The sequence below is a fragment of the Leucoraja erinacea genome, chromosome 3 (genome assembly GCF_028641065.1).
Source record: "Leucoraja erinacea ecotype New England chromosome 3, Leri_hhj_1, whole genome shotgun sequence".
In the NCBI taxonomy this organism is placed as follows: domain Eukaryota; kingdom Metazoa; phylum Chordata; class Chondrichthyes; order Rajiformes; family Rajidae; genus Leucoraja; species Leucoraja erinaceus.
Window position 1 is genome coordinate 78,300,489 of NC_073379.1, and position 21,498 is coordinate 78,321,986.

General features: G+C 46.9%; 1 protein-coding gene across 2 annotated transcripts in view; it reads right to left on the reverse strand.

Moving 5' to 3' along the window:
* Window positions 1–19,748, reverse strand: part of cep78 (centrosomal protein 78) — a 134,841-nt gene extending 115,093 nt beyond the window's left edge. The window contains exon 1 of one of the 2 annotated variants that reach the window (XM_055633027.1): window positions 19,620–19,748. The gene's annotated coding sequence lies outside the window, so the exon portion shown is untranslated. Of the gene's footprint in view, window positions 1–19,503 lie in introns of both variants that reach the window. The other variant, XM_055633028.1, reaches the window with a different exon arrangement.
* Between the last annotated feature and the right edge of the window lie 1,750 nt (window positions 19,749–21,498).

The window sequence follows — 21,498 nt, forward strand, 5'->3', positions numbered from 1 at the left end:
ACTGGGGCCGCCCTCATCCCCTGCATGCGGCCACCCCACCCCCTTCTCATCAGCTCACAAGAACCCCCGTCTGAAGCTGTCCCTCCTCCCTTGGCTGCACGATGTTTACCACCCCCCCATCTCACCCTGGCAGCACCCACCTCACAAAAATATTTTGCACAAATTCTTCAGTGTTAACAACTGAAATTGTCTTTAGGCTGCTTTTTCGACATCATATCAGGAAATGTTAGAGGTCAAGGTGATGTGGCTATTGCTGTAGTATCCTCTAGGATAGCAGCTACATTTCTGCCTGGTGGAAGAACTACACATTCTCGATTCAAGATACCCATCCAAGTGGCTGAGGATTCATTGTGCAACATCGAGAAGAACTCTAAGACGCCACATTTCATGAAGCAAGTGAAAGTCATTGTTTGGGATGAATGTCCAATGATTTGGAGAGAATGCTTTGAAGTTGTGGACAGAACTTTTCCAGATGTCTTCAGCAACACCAAGCATTTTGGTGCCCCCCCCCTGCCAGTACAGGCCTCAGTGACTGAGCTGCCAGCCCAAAAATCCATTCCGCCCACAAACTCCATACTAGCCCTCTGGAAACCAGTACCCAACATACTAGCTCAACAGAAATATGAAGGGAAATGTCAAAGGTTTCCTGAAGGATGGAACATCGCCCAAGAATGTTGTCAGTAATATCGTGCTTCGTTGAATGATGACTTCTGAGATAAATTCTCAGATTTTCCTTCTTAAAATTTGACCACTGACTTTCTCTATATTAAAATTGTCTCTTTTTATCAACAGGAAATAGTCATCAAGAGGCAGCGAGCAGCAGAACACAACAAGACGCAACAAGACACAACAAGTAAAAGCTTAATAAGTCTCATCTTTAAAATTTAAATTGTTCTTATATTTTAAGAGTCATTCACATTTTAAACTTTAATAAAACCTTTTTGCACTTTTAATGCCGTGTGTTCTTCATCATAATAGAACCTAATAGGCAGGAACGGCTGCTCTGTGGGAGAGCCACTAAGAGTACATGGGGGGGAGGTTGTTTGGAAATCCACTGAATGTGTGGGTGGGAGGGGAATGGCAAGGAGCAGAGTGGGGGAGGGGGTGAGTGAACTGCCAACGTACAAGGCGTGAGTGACTGCGCTGCCAGCCCACGAGCCGTGAGTTAGTGAACTGCCAGCCCACCAGCTGTAAGTGACTGAACTGCCAGCCCAATAATCCATTCAGTCCACCCTCTTCCCCCTTCTCTCTTAGTCTCACCTGTTTTGGGCAGAATTTCTGGCAGTTTCTCAGCCGTCAGCCTGCCAGGTCCGAGTGATTGTACTGCCAGGCCTCAGTGACTGAGCTGCCAGCCCTCAGTGACTGTGCTGCCAGCCCAAAAATCCATTTGGCCCACAAATTCCATACTAGCCCTCTGGAAATCAGTACCTTCGGCCCCCAACACTCATACTAGCGCAACAGAAAGCCCCCACCCACTGGCCAGCAATATTGGAATTGGTGGAGAGGTGGAATATTGTGTAGGGTGTCCAGCCCTCCCATGTGATGCTGGGACCCAACGGGTCCCACTTAGTCTAGTCAGTTAATACAGTTCAACAATGCTCAGCCATTGGAGATGGTCATGTAAATGTCCATAGATATCTGGTCTCCAGCATAGTTGCATGCAGTGGATCAAGAGAAACACAAATATCCAATAGGAGTAGCTTTTTTTTAGATTACTCAAACTATGCACATGGTCTGTGCAATTAAGTATATCATATGATGACATCACATTTATTTAGATTATATCAAAGTGCTTCCTATTGTAAAAAAGATTAAAACAAGTTTAACTTTACAATTGTAACTAATTTCTTTTTTTTTTTTTTTTAAATATTTTTATTAGAAGCATATAAATATCATAATCAAAACACATTTTGTTTATCAATTGCATATTGTTAATAGATGGGATTCAAGCTATCAAAGTAATAGGGATCCTCATTTATCACTTGCATATTAACTCTGCTTCTATTTATCTTTTTTATAGATAGGAAGAAGGGAAAAAAAACAATAAAAAATAGAACAAATTCTCTTCTGAACATCATTGTAACAAAGCTGATATTGTGTCTTGATCCTGAAAATTCAAAAGATCCTGATGTTACATCCACTTCTGGGATTATTGATGGTATTGTTTCTTGATTCTCAATGGTTATGCATGTCAAGTCTTCAACTTAGTGCACCAAGTTCTGTCCTAGATGTTTTCCCATGCTTTTGAAGGCCCTCTGGTGTCCTCTTGAAGGGACCCTACCTATTCAGGGTCCTGTGCGGTTGGCTGACAACTCTACTGTTTTATCTTAGAGCCTTTCATTACAAACTTGATTCCACTTAGGCATGGGACAGATCCATCTTGGTGAAAACCTTGTGATTTCCCTTTTTAAATGTTTTTGAAATGTGGGCAAAGGGCATTGTGTATCATCCATAACATGACAGGTTTCCGTACAATCCCTGCAAAACCAGGCAGCTCTGTCTATTGCGGGCACTAAAAAAGATGGATGTTCCACAATCATCATATTTGATACCATGGTCAATATACTCAAGCCTTCAGCATGCATGTTACAAAGTCAATCTAAACACAGTAGAAACAAGGAACTCCAGATGCTAGTTTACAAAAAAAAGACAAAGCTTCAGTCGCTCGGTGTGTCAGGCAGAATCTCTGGAGAACATGGATAGGTGATGTTTCTGGTCCGGACCCTTCTGCAAACTGACTGTTGGGGGAATGGTGAAGAAGAAAATGGGAACAGAGCCAAAACATCATTTATCCATGTTGTCCATAGATAGCGCCTGACCTGCAGAGTTACTCCAGCATTTTGTAACTTAAACTTAGAGTAGATTGGTTTGGCATTCATAGAAACATAGAAATTAGGTGCAGGAGTAGGCCATTCGGCCTTCGAGCCTGCACCGCCATTCAATATGATCATGGCTGATCATCCAACTCAGTATCCCGTACCTGCCTTCTCTCCATACCCCCTGATCCCCTTAGCCAGAAGGGCCACATCTAACTCCCTCTTAAATATAGCCAATGAACTGGCCTCAACTACCCTCTGTGGCAGAGAGTTCCAGAGATTCACCACTCTCTGTGTGAAAAAAATTCTTCTCATCTCGGTTTTAAAGGATTTCCCCTTTATCCTTAAGCTGTGACCCCTTGTCCTGGACTTCCCTAACATCGGGAACAATCTTCCTGCATCTAGCCTGTCCAACCCCTTAAGAATTTTGTAAATTTTGGGGAGATGTTCAGATAAACTCTCCCCAAAAGTCAGTATGCTTTACCAGATACATCTGCAGTTTTCAGAAAATTCATGCCAAAACATTTGTGATTTCCAGGTACCTTCTACTTTTTTTAACTGGCACGAACTGTTGGCAAACTTCTTGGCATATTACATTGATCACTACCCCATGAAATCAAACAGAGTTTTATTCATGCCAAAACATTTTGATGTTAAAATCAATATACAATGCTCGTCCATAATTCGTTAGACAAAGACCCATCATTTATTTATTTGTCTCTGTACTCCACAATTTGAGATTTGTAACAGAAAAAAATCACATGTGGTTGAAGTGCACATTATCAGATTTAAATAGAGGCCATTTTTGCACATTTTAGTTTCACCATGTGGAAATCACAGCTTTTTTTTTTTCAATCTCCCCATTTCAGGGCAGCATAATGTTTGGGACACATGGCTTTACAGGTGTTTGTAATTGCTCAGGTGTGTTTAAATGCCTCTTTAATGCCGGTATAAGAGAGCTCTCAGCACCTAGTATTTCCTCCAGTCTTTCCATCACCTTTGGAAACTTTTATTGCTGTAACTCAACATGAAGACCAAAGTTGTGCCAATGAAAGTCAAAGAAGCCATTATGAGACTGAGAAACAAGATTAAAACTGTTGGAGACATCAGCCACACCTTAGGCTTACCAAAATCAACTGTTTGGAACATCATTAAGAAGAGAGCACTGGTGAGCTTATTAATCGCAAAGGGACTGGCAGGCCAAGGAAGACCTCCACACCTGATGACAGAAGAATTATCTCTATAATAAAGAAAAATCCCCAAACACCTGTCTGACAGATCAGAAACACTCTTAGATTAGATTAGATTAGATCAGATCCTTTATTTATCATTCAGACCTTTCTGTCTGAACAAAATTTTGTTGCCTGCAGTCATACATAATAATAATAAATAACAAAACACACAATAAAGACAAATTTACATCCACCACAGTGTGTTCACCAGGCACCTCCTCACTGTGATGGAGGCAAAAGTCTTAAAGTTACTGTCTCTTCCCTCCTCATTCTCCCTCTGCGCTGAGACGATATGTTGTTACCCCACCGGCGATGGTAATCAGTTCCGCGGCTCATCAAGCTCCGCGAACGGGCCGGTTCACGCTCCGCGGCCCGGGGTGGTTGAAGCTGCTGACCTCCAGTCCAGCGGACGCAGCTGTTGCCACGGGAGCTCCAGAAAACAGGCACCAACCTGTGACCTGCGAGCTCCCGACGATATCATCCACTGGCCCTCGGCCGAGCCCTGGATTCAGGTCGCCACCACCGGAACGCCGCCTCAGCCACCGGAGAACCGCCTCGGCCCGGAGCCGGGCCGCCCTCACCGGAGCACCGTCTCAGCCCCGTCTCAGGAGACAGGTGTGGATTTGTCAATGACCACTGTCTGTAGAAGACTTCATGAACAGAAATACAAAGGCTACACTGCAAGATGCAAACCACTGGTTAGCCACATAAATAGGATGGCCTGGTTACAGTTTGCCAAGAAGTACTTAAAAGAGCAACCACAGTTCTGGAAAAAGGTCTTGTAGTCAGATGAGATGAAGATTAACATATCAGAGTGATGACAAGAGCAAAGTATGAAGGAGAGAAGGAACTGCCCAAGATCCAAAGCATACCACTTACATAGAAACATAGAAATTAGGTGTGGAGTAGGCCATTCGGGCCTTCGGCCTGCATGGCTGCTGAATATGATCATGGCTGATCATCCAACTCAGTGATCCCGTACCTGCCTTCTAATGAATTCTGAAGTGTCCATACCCCCTGATCCCTTTAGCCACAAGGGCCACATCTAACTCCCTCTTAAATATAGCAATGAACTGGCCTCAACTACCCTCTGTGGCAGAGAGATTCCAGAGATTCACCCAAACTCTGTGCTAAAAAAGTTCTTCTCACGGTGCGACTTGACGCAAGAGGTAACCAGAGTTTGATCATCGTGGGACTTCATCTGCTAAATATGGTGGTGGGTGTGTTATGGCCTGGGCATGTATGGCTGCTGAAGGTACTGGCTCACTTGCCTTCATTGATGATACAACTGCTGATGGTAGTAGCAAATGAATTCTGAAGTGTATAAACACATCCTATTTGCTCAAGCTCAAACAAATGCCTCAAAACTCCCGTGCCGATATCCTACAGTAACTCAATGCGGTCCCCGTGGGAATCCTGCCAACGGTGAACAAAGAGGTTTTAGAGTAAATCCTAAAAAATGGTCAATTACTTACAAATCAAATCCATCACTAAGCATTTCATGAATGTCAGTTGAGTCTCCTTTTTATGCTGAAGAGAAAACTGAAGGGGACTCCGCCTCCCAAACAAGTATAAGCTAAAGAAGGCTGCAACACACGTTTCGGCCCCGCATCACCAGAGAAGTTTCTCCAGCAACTGGTGATGCCCATGAGTCGTGGACTTGGGGTGCAGTCATTACAGCAAAGAATAATAAGCAGCCTGAAAATGGGTCGCTGTCCATTTCTCTCCGTACTTTCATTTACATGACCGCTGTGTCATCAAACATGCCTGGTGCCCTAAAAGGGAGGGACTATGAGAGAAAGAGACTGCTGTAATTTCTAGAGAGTGAAACCAAAATGTATAAAAATGGCCTTTATTAAAATCTGACAATGTGCACTTTAACCACATGTGATTTTTTTTTTCTATTACAAATCTGTAGATCAGTGCATGTTCCTTTAACATAGTGACCTCACCACTACTAACCACTCCCCATTGACTCTCGTATAATTGTAGTGTCCCCACCTCCAGCTCGCTCTCGCTCCAGTGATGACCACGGACAGCTATTGCATAGTGTGTGTTAGTGCTTATAATAAACTATCAGTAAAAGACTTTGTGTAGCAATCAAGTCATTTTACAAAATCTCCAATAGTGGAGTTCAGAGGCAAATAAATAAATGATGGGTCTTTGTCCCAAACATTATGGAAGGCACTGTACTGACCATCAACTGCCACTTTAAATTTTTAAAATCACAGCAATTACCATTATTATTACAACTGGCATAAGCAGTTTCAGCCTCCCATCATCCTCAGAAGTTCAATACAGGTGCACAACCTTTTATCCGAAGATCCAAATAACGAAAACCTCCGAATAGCGACATTTTTTCAGTCCTTGAAAAAAGGTCCTTGAAAACGTTCACGGAGGGCGGCCCGCAGAGGTGACAGCGGAACCTCCGGTCGGTCCTCGAAGAAAGGGGAACTAAATCCCCATTCATAAAAGAGAAGGTGAGGGTATATTGCGGTGAGGGTTAATAATTGACAATCTGCTGCTGTCTGCCCGCTGAGTTTAAAAGTTCCCACGGTAGACTCACGATACAGCGTATCGTGAGTCTTGCGTGGGAACTTTTTAACAGCTCCATTGCTTGGCGCGGGGCTTTGCACAGTCTTCACGTCGGAGCTAGAAGTCACCGGAGACGTCAGGACCGGGCTGAAAGACCCCCTTCCCACTGAAGTTTCACCTCCCAGTAGACCCACAAATAACACAGCCCATCCCGTTCAACTCCAGAACACAACTGCAAAATTCATAGACATCAAAACCACCAGAAGCCGACTTCTTGGGCCGCTACGGCGACAAGTGGCAGTTCACCCACAAACGAGCTGTGTCCCCCTCATCGGGACAGATTATTCCCCAGGCCATTGCAAGCACGGAGATCCCAGATCAGCAACTCCAATAGCCCCGCTCCAACTCCAAGGGGCAGCTCTTTGTGCCACGTGCGCAAGGTACACTCTTGTTCTTGGGGTGGCGCAGCTCGGGAAAGTGGGCGAACTGCCACGTCTACGTAGCGGCCCGTCGGGACGGATTCCTCTGGAGTTGGGGGAGGGGAGGGGGGTTTACTGTTTGATCGCTCCCTGCTATCCCAGTGATAGGGTGCTAGACCACTGACCACGGCCACGCAGAGCTGACATCTTGCGTCAAGTCGCCCCGTGAAAACTCGACGAAAGGCAACAAAGGAGTTTTAAAAGCTAAAAAGGGTACATTGCTTGTGGTCAAGTCAATCCCAAGATCTGAACCCAGTTGAGCATGCCGTTTATAAGCTGAGGGTGAAAACTGAAGAGGACTAGCCCCCAAAACAAGTATCCTAAAGAAAGGGGAACAAAACAAGCCTGGCAGAGCATGGACCAGAGATTGCGCGGGAGGGTGATATCGCCTACCTCGCAGAGAAACCAGACATTTTTTTGCAGGATGTCGTCTATGCACACCAAAGCTACACGTTTGACTACTTTCATTTACACGGATATAAGAGTGTGAAAATGTCGCCTTAGGCCGCCTTAGGGCATGTAGCCCGGTGCTAGGAGGGACTATGATAAACACTGCTGTAGGTTTTCACATGGTGAAACCAAATTTATAAAATGGCCTTTAATTCAATCTGACAATGTGCACTTTAACCACAGTGATTTTTTTTGCAAGAAAGAACTACATCAAATACTGGAGTTCAGACCGAGGAACTAAATAAATGAAGGCGCAAACTCCCGACCTTTATGGAGGAGCACACTCTACCACCGAACCAGCCATTAAAATCTACGCTAAAAAATTTCCATTCCGAAGACCGACAAATTCCAAATTACGAAAAGTGTCTGGTCCCAAGGCTGTCGGATAAAAGGTTGTGCACCTGTATTTTCAAAGTCTCTGTTGTGGATTTGTTTTTATCATTGTTCGTAAATTTATGCTGACATTGTTGTGACTTGCAAGACTGGGTCGAGCCTAGCACAGTAAAGACAAATGCGTCTTATTGTAGTTGAAGCATTTCACGGCTTTAAACTAGTGTACTTGCTTTGGATGATCTTAATTACCTAGTAAGTTTTCCTACAACTCTCACCTTTTGCACCAAACTCACGGTGACGCAGTGGTAGAGTTGCTGTGTTAGCAAATGCAGCGCCGGAGACCCCGGTTCGATCTCGATTACGGGTTCTGTTTGTACGGAGTTTGTACATTCTCCCCAAGATCAGCGTGGGTTTTCTCCGAGATTTTCGGATTCCTCCCACTCCAAAGACGTACAGGTTTGTAGGTTAGTAGGCCCCCCTCGGTCATGACTGACCATGGGTGATGTATCCTGGTCGGATGAAAGCCTGTGCGATGTCATATGGAGGACAGGCTGTTGCCCATACAGCACATCCCCCCCTCTCCACGTTGCTGATCTATCCAAAGGAACAGCAGGGCCGTTACAGTTTGGAACCAACGCCGTCGCAGGAGCTGCCTGAGCGAGGTTGTAGACAATGACGAACTGCCTTAGGGGCTCCCACTCCGGATTTTCTTGAGGTTTACTCCTGGAGCCTTTTCCATGATTGGATATGGCCACAAGGAAGTGGAGATTTTAAAGTTTTCCCTCTCCTAGATGGACTGCCTTCCCAGGCTGACGAGCCCCATCTGCCCAAGACACGTGGGGGCGGGAGCGTCTACCTTCTCGTGCAGGTCTCTAGCACCTGCCCACTGTAGGTTAATTCAAGTCAAGTCAAGTCAAGTCAAGTTTATTCGTCACATACACATACGAGATGAGCAGTGAAATGAAAAGTGACAATGCTTGCGGACTTTGTGCAAAAAAAGACAAACAAACAAACAACCAAACAAACTATAAATACAATCATAAACACATATGTTCTTTTACATAATAAATATTGGAAGGAAAAATGTTCAGTATAGTTAGTCCCTGGTGAGAAAGGCATTTACAGTCCGAATGGCCTCTGGGAAGAAACTCCTTCTCAACCTCTCCGTTCTCACATCATGGCAACGGAGGCGTTTGCCTGACCGTAGCAGCTGGAACAGTCCGTTGCATGGGCGGAATGGGTCTCTCATGATTTTGTTGGCTCTGGAGTTGCACCTCCTGATGTATAGTTCCTGCAGTTAGGCGAGTGAAGTTCCCATAGTGCGTTCGGCCAAACGCACTACTCTCTGCAGAGCCTTCTTGTCCTGGGCAGAGCAATTCCCAAACCAGATGGTAATATTCCCGGACAGCCGCTGCGTAGAAGCACTGGAGGATCCTCTGAGACACTCTGAATTTCCTCAATTGACTGAGGTGGTAAAGGCGCTGCCTTGCCTTACTCGCGAGTGCTGAGGCGTGTGATGTCCATGTCATATCATCGGAGATGTGTACTCCCAGATATTTAAAACAGCTCACCCTATCCACAGGATCCCCATTTATCTTCAATGGAGTGTACGTCCTCGGATGATGTGCCCTCCTAAAGTCCATGATCAGCTCCTTCGTTTTTTTGATGCTCAAGAGGAGGCTGTTATCCTGGCACCAGTGCTAGATCAGCCACCTCCTCCCGGTAGGCCTTCTCGTCGTTGTCTGAGATCAGGCCCACCACCACAGTGTCATCAGCAAACTTAATTATTGAGTTGGAGCTGAACCTAGCCACACAGTCATGTGTGTACAGGGAGTACAATAGGGGGCTGAGGACGCAACCCTGGGGCGATCCTGTGCTCAGGGTGAGGGACTTCGATGTATTCCCTCCCATCTTGACTACCTGGGGCCTGGTGGTGAGAAAGTCCAGGACCCAGGCACACAGGGAGGTGTTGAGCCCCAATTCCATTAGCTTCCCGGCCAGTCTGGTGGGGACTATCGTGTTGAAGGCTGAACTGAAGTCTATGAACAGCATCCTCACGTAGCCCCCCTTCTGGCTGTCCAGTTGGGAGAGAGCTGTGTGCAAGACCTGGGAGACCGCATCGTCCGTGGATCTGTTCGGACAGTATGCGAACTGCAACGGGTCCATGTTTCGAGGGAGGAAGGCGCAGATGTGTTTCTTCACCAGCCTCTCGAAGCATTTCATGACTATCGAGGTAAGGGCCACCGGACGGTAGTCATTCAGACAGGCTGGGGAGGCATTTTTTGGTACCGGTACAATGATGGATTTTGAAGCAGGCAGGGACCACGGACTTGTCCAGGGAGAGGTTGAATATTGCAGTGAGCACTGGAGCTAGATGCGTAGCACAGGACTTGAGTACTCGCCCCGAGATGCCATCGGGACCTGCAGCTTTCCTCGTGTTCACCCATGTCAGAGCCGTCCTCAGGTCATGCTCGGACAGCAAGAATGTGTGCACATTCCTCCCTTCAGCTTCGGTGGCCAGCCCGCTGGCGGTATTGTCGATAGTCGGCAGACCTGGGGTGGTGTTGCCCCTCTCGAAACGAGCGTAAAAGGAGTTCAGGTCATCAGCTAGGGAGGTGCCGGGACTTGCGGATGAGGGTGGGGTGCTCCGGTAGTTGGTTACAATCTGTAGCCCCTGCCACAGGCTTCTGGTGTCCTGCTGCTCCATCTGTAACTCCATCTTGTCCCTGTACCTCCTCTTTGCGTCCTTCACCGCCCTTCGCAGTCGTTAGGACTCTACCTTGCAGACATCCATGTTTCCTGATGCCAGGCCCGAGTTGTAGGCAGTGGTGCGAGCATTCAAGGCCACACGAACGGACCTGTCTACCCAGGGTTTTTGGTTCGGAAAGGTACTTACCCTTACCGTGGGGACGATGTTGTCGGTTATTGTTGCGATGAAGTCCGTGACTGCTTCCGCGAACTCACTGACGTCACTGGAACTTGCTTCGAACATATTCCAGTCAACATCACTCAGTGCATCCTGCAGCATGGCCTCTGACTGGTCGGACCACCACTTTGCGTCCCTCTACCGCTTCCCGAACTATCCTCTGTTTATACTCCAGCAGCTTGAAAATGGCAACGTGGTCTGATTTTCCCTGGGGAGGGAGTGAAACGGCCTTGTAGCCCTTCCTGAACGGCGTCTAGCAGTGGTCCAAGGTTCTCTCCCCCCTGGTGGCACACGTGATGTGTTGGTAGAAGTTCGGCATGACCTTCTTGAGATTTGATTTATTAGAATCTCCAGCCGCCACCATAGCCGCATCCCGGTACTTGTTTTGATGTCGACATAGCACATCGTGTAGGGCCGATAGTGCCACGTCAGTGTCCGCCTGCGGTGGAATGTAAATGGCTGTGACGATCACTGAGCCGAACTCCCGGGGAAGGTAGAATGGGCGGCATGAGATCGTCAGTTGCTCCAGGGCTGGCGAGCAGGAACAGGAAAGCATCTTGATATTTCCAGGGTTGCACCAGTTGTTATTGATCATGAAGCAGACCCCTCCACCCTTGGATTTCCCAGATGCTTCTGTTCTGTCAGCACGGTGGACAATGAAGGTTGGGCAGATTACCTGATCCGGAATCAGTGAGGTCAGCCATGTTTCAGTCAGGCAGAGGATGTTGCAGTCCCTTATGTCCCGCTGGAATCTGAACCTCGCCCTGAGGTCATCCAGTTTGTTTTCCAGGGACTGGACTTTCGCCAGAAGAATGCTGGGCTTGGTAAATGTAAAAACTGTCCCTAGTGGGTGTAGGATAGTGTTAATGTGCGTGGAATGCTGGTCGGCGCGGACCTGGTGGGCCGAAGGGCCTGTTTCCATGCTGTATCTCTAAACTAAACTAAAATTAAAATTAGAAGACATCATATGAAAGCTGTTTGCCTGTGCACACAAGCACTTCCAACATGCACCAGCTCAAATTCTCTGGTGTTAAAAGAAGCCATATCCATCTACATTGCATGCATGCCCAAGTATTAAATCTGTGTATTTGTCAACTTAGCTTAAACTTGATTATGTACACACCCACATGTCACAATACTTTCACCCATTATCCCCCCTGCAATATTTTACTTAACAAATCAAACAGCTGACTGCTGAATTGGAACTGATCTACAACACAAATGGAAAACGTTTTAACCGACATTACCTTAACGCCAAAATTCCTCAAACCTGCCTAAATGTAGTATCCACATTCAGAGGCTGAGCACAAAGTCATTATTGCCTATTCACTGGGAAAGAGAGAATGAGACAAAACCACTGCAAATAGATCCTCTAACAAGCTAGCCCTGCAATACATCACCCCCATAACAATAAATGTAAATTCTGTAAAAACCTAATTACTTGCCATATCTAATGGATATCCCTTAACAAACCTGATATTGTTGATTCTTCTGCTGCTTCTGTCGTATGTCTTTTAGACATGCAGCTCCGTTGAGGCGAGCCAGGCCAACGTGCCATCGTCCAGGTCAATCAGACCTCGTTCACCATTCGGTGTTTGAGGAGGCGCTGTCCACGAGGCCCCACCTCTTCATCGCTACTCCATAGCGTCCGATGCCTGTCCTCAAGCGGTTGAGGGTTGTCAACTGCTTTTGGGGCAGGTCCAGGCCAGGGACGTCCATGGGGTCATCGATGTAATGGTGTAGCCTTAGATGGCTCCGCTGACGTCTGCTGGTCTCTCCATCTCGTCTTGACCCAGGCGGCCTTAGAAGCGTCAGCTGGTGTTGTGCAGAGCAGCTCTTGGGCTTGCGTGGCAAAGGGGTGCCGTGAGTTGCGGCGCACTCATCATGGTGTCTCTGTGACAATCTGATGGAGGAGGTGGGATTCACTGGTCTGTGCCTTTTGAGAGAGGGCCAGCGTGGCTGCTTCTCGTCTGATGTTGGCTGGGACGATGCCAGCGAGGACGGGAGGTTGATTTACTGGGGTGGCTCGTAGGCATCCAGAGACAGTCCGCAGGGCACTGTTGAGGGCAGCATCAAGCTTCTTGGCGTGAGGGCTATGGCACCAGACCGGGGCGCAGTACTCGGCAGCTGAGAACACCAGGGCCACTGTGGACATGCGCAGTGTCTTCGTCGTGGCTTCCCATGTGGTGCCGGCTAGGTGGCACATCAGTGCGGCATGGGCGCTTGTCTTTGCCTTGGCACCTTCCAGGTGTTGTTTGAATGACAACGTTCTGTCGAGCTTCACACCGAGGTACGTGGGGACGGGCTGGGACCATAACCGGACGTTATCCACCATGACGTTCATCTCGCGGGTCACTTCCCTGTTGTTGAGGTGGAACATTGAAGATGTTGTCTTACCCATGCTGAGCTTGAGGCGCCAGTTCCTCAGGTATGAAGACAGGATGTTCATGTCTTCAGAGAGGCCCTCTTCTGCTGCTTCCCAGGATGGCTTCCGGAGTAGGATGGCCAGGTCATCAGCATAGCCATACTTCTTTGCCAGGTTGCAGGCAGGTCATGGATGTAGATGTTGAACAGCATTGGTGCCAGCACTGAGCCCTGTGGGACGCTATTCTTCTCACTCTGCTGCATTGCCCGTTGCTGGTGTGTAGCCTGAAGCTGCGGTTGCTCAGCATCTCCATGATGAAGCTCACCATGTGCTTGTCTGGGATGGTTTCCAGAAGCTTCATGTGTAGTCCACGCAGCCAGAGAGTATCATATGCAGCTGTGAGGTCCAAGAAGACAGCGCCAGCCTTCTCCCCTGTCCTCTATGTCTTGGCACAGGAGGGTCACCTAGTCCGCCGTGGACCTACCCCTTCGGAAGCCAGCCTGTTCTTTGGGCAGCTAGGGGTCGATCACTGGATTGAGATGTGTGTGGAGGAAACGTGCCAGGAGCTTGTATGGAACACACAGCAGTGAAATGGGTCGGTATCCCTTGGGGTCATCGCTAGGCTTGTTTGGCTTCGGCAGAGCGATCACCTTGGCACAGCGTCAGATCTTTGGCTGCTTTCGGCAGCGGAAACACGTGGAGAGGAAGGAGCACAGCCAGTCATTTGCCTTCTTGCCTTGGTGGATGTCGTCGGTGCCTGGTGCCTTACCGGTTTTCAGCTGTCGGATGGCCTGCTCGATTTCTTGTGTTGTGAAATCGTGGGATAGGTTGGAGTCGCAGCTTGGGGCCCTGGGCAGCTCGTGGACTCTCACCAATGTTGTTCTGGTGAAGTCCTTGTCTGCATTGGGGAAGCGGCCATTGCTTAGCAGTAACGACGTAATGGAATTTGCAGTGATGGGACACTATGCTGGGGTTGTCGACCTGCCCATCAGCTTGTTGATGGTCTGCCATGCCTGACGGCTGGAGTGCGTGAAATCAAATGATTCCACTGTCTCTGTCCATCTGTCTGCATTTCTCATTTAGTCTGCAGATTAGGTCATTCGCTGCTTTGTCCCTGTCGTCGCTGGTTTGTGATTCTGTGTGGGCGCGAAGTAGGTCTTTACATTCGTTATCCCCACAGGGAACATAACCTTTACGTACACCGCGGGGGATGTTCTTCTTGGCGGAGGCCAGCAGCATCTTGTAGTATGAGTCGTAGGCATTGTTCAGGTCCGTGGGGTATGGGTGTGGGAGGCCAACGGCTGCCTTATTCACTTGTGTGAAGCCTACCCAGTTTGCTTTCCGGAAGTTCTACCTCTTGACATCTTTCCTTTCCGCGGCCTGGACCAGAGATGGAATGTTTATGAGCGATGGTCGATGGTGTGGCCGGGGAAACCTGTCCAGGATGCGTCTTACTGGGAGTGGTTCGTTGTTGCAACATTTTGAGAAGGCCAGATCCGGGTTGGTGGTGCTGTTCCAGTGTGCAGAGTAGAAAGTGCTTGACTCCTTTGGGTCGTATAGGAGTGTTGCATCGGCGGTCGAGGCCCATTCTGCCAGGAATTCTCCGTCAGCGTTAGAGCTGCTGTATGCCCAGTCTGTATGATGGCTGTTGAAGTCACCAGCATACACGGCAGGGGCTGAGACATCTGGCAGAGATGTTGGGACCAACCTGCTCGGAGGCGGCTTGTAAATGTTGACGATGGTAGTGTCTTGCACTTTGGTTGTGATCCATTCACCTCTGCATCCTCTGCGGACTGTGCTATGGCTGGCCAGACCATGTCGTCACGAACGAACGTAGCTATGCCATGATGTTTGTCGGTGGTGTGACCGGCCAGGGTATACCCAGGAAGTTTCAGGAAGTTTTTGTTTTCGGTGTGAGTCTCCTGCAGTAGAACAGGGGCGATACAGACTAAGGGACTGTGGTAACTGTGAAATCGACAGAAGGATGGAGGGTTGGGTGTGTATGCGTGCTTTGTTCGTGATATTTATTTAGTTGTTTATCTTTATTATTTTACCGTGTACGTATCGTTAGCTTTTAGAAATGTTTGAATGCTGCACTGACTGGCTGACATTTTAAATTTCGTTGTAAATGGTCCATGTTACAATGACAATAAAGAAACTATTCTATTCTATAGTCGCCTTGTTTTTTATGGCAATCTGTTCAATGACGTTGAGCTTGGTGGTGGTAAGGCCTTCAACATTGAGCTGCAGTAGCGCTAAACCTCGACAGTTGGCGGCACATGTGCCGCCTGACCTGGGGAGACGTGGCTTTTAGCGGTCTGCAGACGCGATATTGTTGATAAAATGTACCCTCGTGTTCAATGTAACTGCATTGCCTTAGGACCTGAAGATCAAGATCTCATATTCAGCATAAGGTTCATGGTCTATCAAGCAGCAATAGTCTCATCTCGCTGTAGGCATCTGCAATGTGCATCGCCTGTAGTGACCATCTCAAAGAACTGTAGGATTATAATTAATTCTGGCTGCAAAAATCCTCCAAATCCACAAGCAACATCAATGAAACTACATCAGGCTATGATTTGCAACATCAGGGCTTTCATTACACAAAACTGCCCCAATGAGGCTTCGTCCCTCACATGCTAACACCAAGCTCAGTTGCAGCAAGAAATAGCCAGGTTGACAGGTGGAACAATTTAAGTATGTTCTCAAAGACTACCGCACAAACTGCAACATCCTAATTCCTCAAAATTCCTGGCCCACGACCAGTAAAAAATAGCAGCATTTAGTGGCACAAAGAACACAGAGTCCCTTAAATTAAACCGTGCAGATTCATACCAGAATAAATGTTCATAAGTGATAGTAGAAGTAGACCACTCAACCCATCAACTCTATTCTGCCATTCAATTATGGCTGATCTACCTTTCCCTCTCATCCCCACTCTCCTGCCTTCTCCCAATAAACCATGACACCTGTACCAATCAAGAATCTATCAAACTCTCTCTTAAAAATATCCATGGACGACCTCAACAGCCTTCTGTGACAATGAATTCCACAGATTTACCACCCTCCAACAAAATAAATTCCTCCTCATCTCCTTCCTAAAGGTACGTCCTTTTATTCTGAGGCTATGGCCTCTGGACCTAGACATTTCCACTAATGGAAACATCATCTCCACATCCACTCTATCCAGGCCATGGTGAATGGTGGAAGCAGTGCACTATTTCCAAAATTAACCACTCATTCACCCCAGTGTGTCCCATATTGATGTCATCAACCACCTCAGACCTCAAATATGGGAGGTTGAAGATATCCACAAAACCTTCAGCCAGTTTGTCCACACAGGTTTTGAGAACAAAACAGGTACTCAATCAGATCCAGAAACTTTCCAAGGATTTGCACTTAGGAAGGATCTTATGTTGTCAGCCTTGGTGACAAAGATTACAATAACATCAGGAGGTGTGGAGGACCGAGAAGGCAAATCAGTGTTCTGCTAACAGTTGTGTAAGAAGGAACTGCAGATGCTGGTTTAAACCGAAGATAGACACAAAAATCTGGAGTAACTCAGCGGGACAGGCAGCACCTCTGGAGGGAAGGAATGGGTAATATTTTGGGTCGAAAACCTTCTTCAGAAAGAGTCAGGGGAAAGGGAGACACCGAGATGGAATGGTAAGTTGTGAAAACGAGATATCAAAGGGGACGAAGTTCATGGGCAATGTAGAATAGGGGAAGGTGACAATGAGGCACATAAAGATAAAATTTAATCAGGACAGTCAAACTTGTCAGGAGGACTAGGATGGGGGAGAGATAGATAGAGGGAAAGCAAGATTACTTGAAGTTTGAGAAATCAATATTCATACCGCTCGGTTGTAAACTGCCCAAGCACAATATGAGGTGCTGTTTCTCCAATTTGCGATGGGCCTCACTCTGACAGTGGAGGAGGTTGCAGGATTGGCGATCGTTTCGCTGAACACCTTTGCTCAGATCGCCTAGACCTACGTGATCTCCCGATTGCTAAACACTTTAACTGCCCCTCCTATTCCCACACTGGCCTTTCTGTTGTGGGCCTCCTCCACTGTCAGAGTGAGGCCCAAAACAAATTGGACCTCATATTTCCCTTGGGCAGCTTACAACCCCGCAGTATGAATTTGATCTCTCTAACTTCAAGTAACCCTTGCTTTCCCTCTCTCTCTCCATCCCTCTCCCATCCTAATTCTCCAACCAGTGTGTCTGTCCTCCTGATTAAATGTTATCTTTATATGCCTCGTTGTCACCTTCCCCGCGCTAACAATGATCTATCTATTCTACATTTTCCTTAAACTTCGTCCCCGTTGATATCTCATTTTCACACCTTACCCTTCCTTATCTCTGCCTCCCTCTCCCCTGACAGTCTGAAGAACGTCACCCATTCCTTCAATCCAGAGAAACTGCCTGTCCTGCTGAGTTACTCCAGCATTTTGTGTCTATCTTAAAATGTTGTTTCTCCAATCATTGTTCTGAATCCTCAAAACTGCTTGTATCATTTACATTTTGGCTTCTGGTCCCAGTTTCTTAGCCTTCAATGAATCTCCACAGGTAATGGATTAATACAATCATTCCACCATGTCAGAGTGAAACTAAAGTGCCATGTGCCACTTAAGTCAGACTGCTTTCATATATTTTCTCAGTTAGCACCTTTTTGATGGCAACATTTTGTTTGTCCTCATTTTCAACAAAACTTTTTACCCAGAAAACTGAAAACACCAAGACTCTCCATATAATTGAACATGATCTGGAGAATCATCTTTCCCACTTACGAAACACAATTGCACGCAATGAAATTTATCAACAATAATGGTCTCTTTAAATACATTGTTTTAAATACATTATTTTTAAAGTGTCAAATTACTTCTTAACTAGATTTCAAGACTTTAATTATTTTAAAAGAACTTTTAGAATGGATGAATTCAAAGTCAATGCTAACACAAGAAGAAAACAGACGAACATAGAACAGTACAGCACAATAATACTCTGGAATTTCTATACTCTGGAATTTAGAGGATGAGAGGGTATCTTATTGAAACATATAAGATTATTAAGGCTTTGGTCATGCTGGAGGCAGGAAACATATTCCTGATGTTGGGGGAGTCCAGAACCAGGGGGCACAGTTTAAGAATAAGGGGTAAGTCATTTAGAACGGAGATGAGGAAAAACATTTTCACACAGAGTTGTGAGTCTGTGGAATTCTCTGCCTCAGAAGGCGGTGGAAGTCAGTTCTCTAGATGCTTTCAAGAGAGAGTTATACAGGGCTCCGAGAAATAGCGGAGTCAGGGGATATGGGGAGAAGGCAGGAACTGATTGTGTATGATGAGCCATGATCACATTGAATGGCGGTGCTGGCTCGAAGGGCCGAATGGCCCACTCCTGCTCCTATTGTCTAAGAATAGCCTCTCTCCCCACAATGTCTGCGCCGAGCATGATGTAAATTAAGGTAGAAACAAGGAACTGCAGATGCTGATTTACGCAAATGGACACAAATTGCTGAATTAAGTCAGCGGGTCAAGCAGCATCTCTGGAGAAAATGGACAGGTGATGTTTCAGGTTGGGGCTCTCCTTCAGACTGATGCAGGGTCTGCTTCATTTCTCCGAACATTTCTGTAGTTAATCTATATCCCGTCGTATACTTTGACAGCCTAATTGTCTGCAACTCCATCAATCTTGGTATCATCTACAAACTTGCTAACCAACCAATTTACATTTTCATCCAGCGACAGAGGTCCTGGTATTGATCCCTGCAGAATATCACTGGTCACAGACCTCCAGTCAGAATAACACTGGAACAATTGAAATGAAAAAGAAAGCAAAAGCACTTTAAAAATAATGTTGAATAGGGTTTGAGGCCTGATTAACGATCAAATGAACAACTCTTTGGCATCAGGTACGGACAGTTAGCAATATCTAGACACAATATACTTATTTCATAGCACTTAATGCAGCGGTAAACCTAAGAGACCAACTTTGCACAAATTTGAGGTCGAGTGAGGGGAGATTGTTTGGGGACTTGCAAGATATCGACGCTATATGGGGGGAGGGGTTGTAGTCCGAAAATTGTTTGAAGGAAGTCAGGAAAGAGATGTGGAGGTCAAGCTTGGGAAGGGAGAGGGGATGATGCGGAGGCCGAGTTATGGGGGGGATTGGAGCCGTGGACAGAAGACAAGGAAGGAGGACCACAGCATCATGTCACCACATCCAAGAACACCATGCCAAGGCTACCGGCGTGATCTGCGTCTTCCCGTCTCCAGACGAGCCCTTTTGTCTGCACTGACAGACTATTCAGCACAGTGAACCGAGAGCAAATTCAGCAGCAGGGAAATTAAATGAGCCACCGTACCGATCACACGCTCCTTTCTCCGAGATACTAAAATGCACAGGTCGCCGTCACTCTTTAGCTCCACATTGCAACAAAGACCCTGGTGGGAAAGGCCATTGAAGTGCAGCGATCCTCACCTGCTGCTTCTCTGAAGACGCCGCGGTGCCTCCGCCTCCGCCGTCGCCTTGGTTTCCAACCGCCTCTCCCAAGATGGCGCCCGCGCTCACCGCCGGCCGCCGCCGCCTCGCGCCGCTGTCAGTTGGAGGCGGTCAGGTCAGGTCAGGGCCGTCTAGGGCCAACAGGGCCATCTAGGGCCAACAGGGAGGGCGGCGGAGACCGCAACGTGGTCGCAGTCGTGCTGCAGTCCGCTGTTTGCAAATATCCCGAAACACCTGGAGTTCACATCCCAGAATTATTGCCGCCAAAGGAGTAGTTCGGTAATGTAAGTCAATAACGGACACCAAAAGCTGGAGTAACTCAGCGGGTCAGGCCGCCTCTCTGCAGAAAAAGAATAGGTCTACATCCCAGGTAGACAAAAATGCTGGAGGAATTCACCATCATTCTATGGCAACGTTTCAATCGAGCCCCTTCTTCAGACTGAAGTTCTTCTTGTTCTTGGTCCTCCAAAATATTCCAAATGGAATTTAAACTGGAGGTGGTGAAGGTAGGGCTTAAGCCAAAAAGGGTTATTGGGAAGAAAGTACTGGGAGAGAGTACATAGAAACATGGATAATAGGTGCAGGAGTAGGCCATTTGGCCCTTCGAGACTGCGCCGCCATTCAGTATGATCATGGCTGATCATCCAACTCGGTATCCCGTACCTGCCTTCTCTCCATACCCCCTGATCCCTTTAGCCACAAGGGCCACATCTAACTCCCTCTTAAATATAGGGGGGGTTGCATGTAAGGTCACTGTGTCATAGGGCTTGACGCACGGAGCCGGTCAATCCATCTGGAGGACATCCGTAATGCAAGAAACGCGTACTTTCCTACCTGTTAAAAACTGCCAAAATGTTGAATTTTTGCGCTGTAAAAAAATGTGGAAGTCGGGGTAAGTGTGAGAGACATGTACCCAACTTCAGAATTCCAAACGTGAAGCGAAATGAAGGTAAAGTGAAGCGAGAGCTGAAGGGACAACAGCAGCTAAAGTGCTTGGCGAACATTGGCCGTGCAGATATCGGAATTGAAAATATTGGGAATTATCACGTTTGCTCACTGCATTTCATCAACAGTAAGGCATTATTTGTGTTTTTTCTTGATTCCTTTGGTATCTAAAAAGTGTCAGAAGTGATAAATCTGGCTGTAAATTTTGCTTCAGAGGCGTTTTCTTTTTGTATGTAAAAACCCACTTGAGAACCATGGGCGATTTTAAAATTTTATAGCCAGATTGATCACTTCTGAAACTTTTTAGATGCCAAAGGAATCAAGAAAAAACACAAATAATGCCTTAGTTGATGAAATGCAGTGAGTTAACGGCCAATGTTCACCAAGCACTCTAGCTGTTGTCCTTCCAGCTCTCGCTTCTATCTATCGTCATTTCTCCTCACTTTTGGAATTCTGAAGTAGGCTAAATGTCTCTACGCTTATCCCGATTTCCATAATTATTTACAGCGCAAAATTTGATAATTTCGGCGGGTTTTAACGGGCCCGCTATGCTGGAAACAATGGTCAGTGCCTACTTGCAGTTCATCGCGTGTAGTTCACTTGGTGTAGCTTAGCAACAGTATGGGTCATGGGTCGTGACCCGACTGCCATGAAACCTCCCTATAGCCAATGAACTGGCCTCAACTACTCCAGGTGTGGTCTCACCAACTGCAGTAACACCCTGCTCCCATACTCAAATCCATTCGCTATGAATACTAACATACCATTCGCTTTCTTCACTGCCTGCATGCCTACTTTCAATGACTGGTGTACCATGACACCCAGGTCTCCCTTTTTCCTAATCGGCCACCATTCAGATAATAGTCTACTTTCCTGTTTTTGCCACCAAAGTGGATAACCTCACATTTATCCA